This window comes from Colobus angolensis, unplaced genomic scaffold, assembly GCF_000951035.1.
Source record: "Colobus angolensis palliatus isolate OR3802 unplaced genomic scaffold, Cang.pa_1.0 Scaffold552, whole genome shotgun sequence".
In the NCBI taxonomy this organism is placed as follows: Eukaryota; Metazoa; Chordata; class Mammalia; order Primates; family Cercopithecidae; genus Colobus; species Colobus angolensis.
Window position 1 is genome coordinate 1142147 of NW_012119066.1, and position 7797 is coordinate 1149943.

The 7797-nt window shown below is 42.3% G+C and overlaps 1 protein-coding gene across 2 annotated transcripts in view; it reads right to left on the minus strand.

The window, feature by feature from the left end:
• LIMS1 (LIM and senescent cell antigen-like domains 1) overlaps positions 1-3562 on the minus strand; it is a 98366-nt gene extending 94804 nt beyond the window's left edge. Inside the window, exon 1 of one of the 2 annotated variants that reach the window (XM_011961472.1) lies at positions 3142-3562. The gene's annotated coding sequence lies outside the window, so the exon portion shown is untranslated. The remainder of the gene's footprint in view (positions 1-3141) is intronic. The other variant, XM_011961471.1, reaches the window with a different exon arrangement.
• Positions 3563-7797: the final 4235 nt, after the last annotated feature.

The window sequence follows — 7797 nt, forward strand, 5'->3', positions numbered from 1 at the left end:
CACTCAAGTCTGGAATCTCAGCATGTTGAGAGGCCAAGGCAAGAAGATTTCTTGAGGCCAGGAGTTCAAGACAAGCCTGGGCAACACAGCGAGACTGTTTTTACAAAAACTTAAAAAATTAGCCAGGCATGGTGGTACGTGCTTGTAATCACAGCTATTTGGGAGGCTGGAGCAGAAGAATCTTTTGAGCCCAGGAGGTCAGGGCTGCAGTGAGCCATGATCGTGCCACTGCACTCTAGCCTGGGTGACAGAGCAAGACCTTGTCAATCAATCAATTTAAAAAAAAAAAAAAGTTTCACTGAAGGCTTCCTCTTTTTTTCTGGGAACTCTCAGAACTACTGACATCAAGAAACTACCAATGAGACTTCAGACTCCTTCCCACGCCTCTGACAAGGCCCAGGTTCAGGCCCCACCACATCATTTGCTCAGTCCTTTGCTACAAGATGTTCATACATCTGGCACTACCCATGGAAACCATTTCTCAGTCACCTTTGTGTCCCCCAGAACCTAACACAGTGCTTAGCATGGGGAAACCACTCAAACGTCAACTGAATGAAGGACCCACTGACACATCCTTTCGTATGGTATTGCTATCTTGCTCTTTAGTCCTTCTAATCCATTCTCTACACTGTAATATTAGCAAACACTTCACTGTAACATCACAGATGCCTCCCTAATGTCCCCAAACTTTACACTGCCCTCAAGACCAGTACTCCACATACACCCTCCCTCCCTGCCATTCTTATCCTTCAAACATTCCAGCACAGTCGATAATTTTTGAATTTCTTTCATTCATTCAACATTTATTTATTGAGCACTTACTGCTCTGGGCACTGGGAATACAGAGGTTAACAAGAGGAAACAAAGCCTCTGCTTTAACGTATCTTCCAGGCTAATGCGGAAAACATAGCACAGAAAGGAATAGGGCAGGGGGTAGATCCAGAAAGCACTTGCAGCGCAGAATAAAAACTGGATTTTACTCTAAGTGAGATGGAAAGGCATTGGAGGATTCTGAACAGAAAGTAACACTGACCTGCAAACCTTTGCTCAAGCTGTTGCCAACTCTGCCTAGAACAACACTCTTTTCCATCATTTGTCAAATTCTTCAAAGCCCAACTCAAGAGTCACTACCTCCATGGTGCCATCTCTTAGACATACATGGGGTTCCCCGTTTTTTGGTTAGTCTCAAAATCTTGACACAACCTGTGATGGCCTGATGTTCAGTTATTTTTGTATATTTTTAAAAACACCACCAAGTGTTTATGTTCATTAAGAATATTTTATCCTATTTTCATTCTATCAGCTATGCAGTGCTGCCTTGTTTGCAAACTAAAAAGCATGTACCCCTTTTTATCAACTGAAAGACTAAATTAAAATGATCATCCTCTTTTCAACGTTTTCTTTCTTACCCATGAAAAATACTTGTGTTCTCCTGTTCATTATAACTATTCCTTATTTCCTGACTACGTATGTGAACGTACACATGTACATGTGTACATACACATAACATACATCTACATAGCAGACTCCCTTACACATGCAATTGGTATCACTCTTAATGTTCTTGAAGGTTAACTGTAAAATCAATGTTTTTGCAAATACATTTAAATCTATAGAAGTCCATTGTATAAGGCAAGTCATGTAGTAAAGTAAAAGATTCTTTTGTGGGTAAATAATCACCCCTTAATAAATATTTTCCAAATGTAGGTCTGAGGCATTAGAGTTCCTTTAAGAGAGGCCTGCAGGGGAAATTCCACCCAACAGCAACAGAATACATATTCTTCTCAAGTGCACATGAAACATTCTCCAGGACAGGTCAAGAAGCGTGAAATTATATCAGGTATCTTTTCTGATCACAATGGTATGAAACTAGAATAGTTTCTACAGTAACAGGAGGACATGGAAAATTAACAAATATGTGGAAATTAAACAATACACTCCTAAACAACTATCGAGTCAAAGAAAAAATTAAAGGGGAAATTAAAGAAAATAAAGGAAAAATATAAAAATATCTTGTGACAAACGAAGATGGAAACACAACATACTAAAACTTATGGGATGCAGCAAAAGTTAGAGCTAACAGGGAAGTTTACAGCAATAGACACCTACATCAAAAAAGAAAGATCTCAAATAACAGCCTGACATTACACCTCAAGGAACTAGAAAAATAACAAACTAGGCCCAATGTCAGCAGAAGGAAGGAAATAACAAATATCAGAACAGAAATAATTGAAAAAGAGACTAGAAAAACAACAGAATCAATGAAACTAAGAGTTTGTCAACAGGTACAAAATTAGATAGGAAGAGTAAGTTCTGGTGATCTATTGTACAGCAAGGTGATTATAATTAATAATACTGTATTGTATATCCCAAAATACCTCAAGAGGATTTTAAGTGTTGTTACCACAAAAAAGTGGTATTTGAGATGACTGATAGGCTAATTACCCTGCTTTGACCACTGTATAATGTCCATATGGACCAAAACATCATACTGTACTCCATAAATATGTGTCAATTAAAAACAAAACTTTAAAAAAAATGACCAGCAGTTTTTTCTTTCTTTCTTTTCTTTTTTTTTTTTTTAAAAAAAACTAGAGTTTTACAAGTTAATGCATGAGAGTAACTCCTTATTTAGTTATAGCTGCTTTCTTCTTACCATGACAGGACAAAAGTTCACTAAACATATTGTTAAATAGTACATTTCCCCACCAAAGATTCTAGGCAGCAGAAATAATGTTTCAAAAAATTACTGTAATAAAATGCCAAAAGCTAAAGTCTTTTATAGAAGGTTCTGCAGGACATAAACCATATGACACTAAATACTGTTTATCAATTGTTTTTACATTTTTCTTTGCAAACAAAAGGCATAGTTTCCCTTCCACACCCACCCTACTTTCAAACCAATAAAATATAAAGTTTTCGCATATTTCAATAATTAAATATACATCTACAAGATAAAAGAACCACAATCATAACCTCTGCAGCAGGGAGGAAATTTTAATCAGCATGGCTAAAGGTTACTACAACTCACCCAGGACCCTTTCTGCATAGAGAGTTTCAACAAATATCCTTTAGATTTGCTTCTTAAATAACTGAGAAAGATAGGTCATAAGGAAAACAAATCCAGAAATACAACAATACCCTGTGTTTGGCTGATTTAGGCGATCAGGTCCATTTCTTCTCTCAAACTTCCACTCCCCCGCCTTAGTCACTTTACACACACAGACCTAGTTCTGCAAACCTACGCACTCTACCTGAGGCACCTCCAGCTCCTCTTCTCTTAGTTCAAGAGTAAAGAACCTCCCTCCTGGTTCCTACTCTTATTTAACTTACTTATCAGGGCTTGGGAGGCCAGTTTCACATCACTGCGAATTATCTTTGAAAGCCCCTATTTCCTAAACTGTATAGAACTTCCTCATCTTAGCTTTGTCTCCGTTGTCTTGAACTATATTTGAGCCAATGAAACCAAGTTCAGGGTTTTTTTTTCCTGTATTTAGTCAAATCATGTGACATGGTGTATTACATGATAACCCCACTGTTCTGAAGCAACAGGATAACACCCCTAAATGTCATAACTCATATCCTGCTAAGTTGTTTTATATACTTTATGAAGTTAAGAAATTCATCCAAAAACTTACTGAAAGCACATATAACATGCAGACAAATATTTAGAAAAATGAATAACTGATCAGCATAGAAAGAGGTTACTTTAAAAAAATGACAGCCTCTGGCCCTCTGGATCTCTATAATACCTACATGTTTGAATTAACGGAGCTTCTTTATGTGCCCTCTGAATGCTACTTTGGGGTCAAGCAGCTACTCTACATTACATCTTCCGGTGGCAAGGCGCAGGCAAGCTTAGAGACGGGCATGCCAGGCTCTGGCTGCCCCAGCAGCGGAAATTATTTTCTGTCCCAGATATCCCTGACAAACACAGTGCAGAGAAGAAGCAAGGCCAGTGGTGCCAAGGCCTCACATATCCGACTGAGTCACCTCCTGGGACTCCTCAGTGCCAAGTTTCCACTGAAGAATAAGGGGATCTTTAGTTTAAGCTAAGAAAGAACTTGAGAGCAATTAATTCAGCCTTCCCCTTCCGTGAATGAAGGTGTCCTTGCCTGGATTCACTGAAAATACAGTAAGAAAGCTCCTTTACCCAATTTCTTTATTATAGAGGAATCATTTTTTAGGATGACGGCATTTCCAGGATGATAACATAATTAGGGCCTGAGGTTAATCTTTAAAAACAAGAAAATGGCCAGGTGCAGTGGCTTACACCTGCCTGTAGTATCAGTGCTTTCCGAGGCCGAAGTGGGAGATCACTTGAGCCCAGGAGTTCAGGACCAGACTAGGCAACACAGGGACACCCTGTCTCTAAAAAGCAAAAACAAAAACAAACATACCACCACAACAAAACAAAACAAACACACACACAAAAATCTCAAGAAAACAACTCATCACGTTTGCTTGTTATCCAACACTGAGACTGGGTACTAGCCCCTTTTAGAGCTGGTGACAAGCTATATAACCTGAGGGTACCCTGGCAGGTGACTATTTGCAGGGAAGGGTTTAGAGCTTTTCGAAAGAGTGGAAGAGCATATCCAAGACAAGCTAAAGGCAGAGGGAGTTCTAAAACTCAGGGTTCTGCCCAGCACTCCTGGGAGAATCTCACAGGCTTCACCTTTATTCTGAAGTCCAACCAACAGAGCTAGTTTGGGAGCTCTCACACAACACTGAATCTAACAAAATTCCAGCCAGAATGTTTTTCTGGCTTTGATTTATTTACTTTATTTTGGGAGGTGGGAGTGGAAGGCAGATGGAAGCTGGAAGTGAAAAGGCTGCTTTGGAGTGGGAAGCAGTTCCCTCCCCCATTCCCAGCAGGGACAGTCCTATGTCATGGACATAAACCCTGGGAAGCAGCTGCGATCTCTCTTGGGAGAGGGAAAAGAGAATGGAAGTCTTCTGAGCTACAGTCCCAAAATACAAAATTCCCTCTAGGAAGGCAGCTCATGATGCTGCAGTTAAAATCTAAAGGAAGGAAACTGCATGTTTTTCTGTGTCCCAGCAGAACATCCTGAGCAGACTGGAAGTTGTTAACTTCTCTACTCATGGATGGGCCCCACCAACCCTCTTCCTGAAGATATGCACCACTTGCATAAGGACTTACTATGCTTGAGGGGCTTCCCGTAATCGACCTTTCTTCTCTCAGCAGGTATTACCTTATCACTTATTCATGAAGAAAACAGATCATCTGGAAGGTTCTCTTTCAACTACCTCCCACCCATATGCTTAACTCTTCAGGCCTTCAGTCCCAACAAAGTCTGTCTGATGCCAGTCCATAAACTCACATCCAGACAGCCACTTTCCTTCTTTTTGGGCTCTTTCCCATGAAGATTTTGTAAATAGGCTCCAGTTTCTGCTACATTAAAATGAGTCTATCTTGAGTCACTCTCCAGCTACCATCACAGCTCTCTCCTCTTTTCAGACACCATTTTCTTTTTCGTCTTCTTTTTTTTTTTTCTTGAGACGGAGTCTTGCTCTGTTGCCCAGGCTGGAGTGCAGTAGCGGGATCTGAGTTCACTGCAAGCTCCGCCTCCCAGGTTCACGCCATTCTCCTGCCTCAGCCTCCCGAGTAGCTGGGACCACAGGCGCCCTCTACCACGCCCGGCTAATTTTCTGTATTTTTAGTAGAGACGGGGTTTCACCATGTTAGCCAGGATGGTCTCCATCTCCTGATCTCGTGATCCGCCTGCCTGGGCCTCCTAAAGTGCCGGGATTACAGGGATGAGCTACCACGCCCGGCCTCAGACACCATTTTCTAAAAGTTATCTCAACTCCTACTTACTCATTAACCTACTGCAATCTGGAAACACCTCTTACAGTCACAGTCAGCTCTTAAAAGCCAAATCCAGAAGACATTTCTCAGTCCTTATCTTACGTTTGACATTTTTAAATGATTCTTTTCTGAGAATTTTCCATTCCTTTGGCTTCCAAGACCATCGTACTTTTATCCCTCTAGTCATCCCATCACCATCTCCTTTGCAAGAGCCTCTGCCTGGCTGTAGGTATGGCTACTCCCCAGCCTGACCTTGGTTTTTTGCTCCTCTCATTGTGCACATTCTCCTGATGACTTCAACATTTCTCATGGCTCAACTACTTCCTCCCTGTTAGTGGCACTTGCTGGACCTTCTTAAACTTCACAATCATACATCGAATTGTCTGCTGATGTCTCCATACAGATATCGTCACAGGCAACTCAAACTCACCATGCCTAAAATAAACTTCCCTCCCCACTATGCCTAAATCCAATTCTTCCTCTTAATGTGCCCTCTCTCAGGCATGGCAACATTATCCAAGCAGGCATGCCGCAGCCTCCTAGATAAAGTCCCCATCTCCAGCCTGGTCCCATTCAATCAAATCCAACAGACACAGCCAGCAAGTGTTCTCGCTAAGGAACCTGCTATCATTACCCTGCTTAAACTCTCCACTGCACTGAGGACAGTCAGCATCCCTTAAGGTAACATACGAAACCCTACATCACCTGGCCCCATCTTTTTTTTTTTTTTTTTTTTGAGACCGAGTTGTGCTCTGTTGCCCAGGCTGGAGGGCAGTGGAGCGATTTCAACTTGCTGCAGTCTTCACTTCCTAGGTTCAAGTCATTTTCCTGCCTCAGCCTCCCAAGTAGCTGGGACAACAGGTGTGTGCCACCACGCTCAGCTAATTTTTGTATTTTTGGTAGAGACATGATTTTGCCATGTTGCCAAGCTGGTCTTGAACTCCTGACCTCAAGTGATCCGCCTATCTTGGCCTCCCGAAATGCTGGGATTACAAGTGTGAGCCTACTGCGTCAGGCCCTACTACCTGGCTCCATCTATGTCCCCAAACCCTCATCCCTGGACACTTCCTGCTGCTCACTTTACATAGCCTAAGAGGGGCATACACACACCACACAGGCCCTCATCTCCATGCCGCTGCTCACGTTGACCTCGGCTGGGAAGGGCGTCCCTTCGCTAATGCTCACATCCTCAAACAACTCAGAAAACCTGTCCATACATTCCTAGTCCACTCTCCTGCCTGGATCCCGCACTCCTCCTCAAGGATCCCGTTATACATTCTCATTCACTCTGTGAGGATCATTTTATGAGCTCCTGTTTCTAACCTCCTGGTGGGCAGGGACTAGATTCCTACTCATCTTTATGCTCCTTGGGCCTCTGCCTAATAGACACACTAGATATCTAATAAAGTTTAGCTAAACTGAGGCCTATAGGAGGGGCCCTGTTATTCCTTACCTCTGATAAGGAACAGGAAGCTCAGAATGAGGTTACATGGCTTTAAAAGTCACCCAAGGAAAAGTCTAGGAAACCTAGAATGCATAAGCATACCAGCTAAAACAAGTCTTCTTGACAGCAGTAGGCCTCTCAGAGCTAAGCATGATGGGAACAGGGAACATGTCTATGTTTTTCCTCTGTTACCCTAAGCCTGACAAAGTGTTACATAGTGCATAGCAAGTGCTTAGCAAACACGGGCTGGCTCACTATGATTGTAGAGAGATCACTTTTATTTATAGACTATGCAAGAGTGAGTTTGCTTCTCTCCAGCAGATGGAGCTACAACCCTGTGTTACCTCCAGCTATGGTCTGGGAACCCTGAGAAAAGAACCAGCCTGGCCGGGTGCGGTGGCTCAAGCCTGTAATCCCAGCACTTTGGGAGGCTGAGACAGGCGGATCACGAGGTCAGGAGATCAAGACCATCCTGGCTAACACGGTGAAACCCTGTCTCTATTAAAAACTACAAAAAACT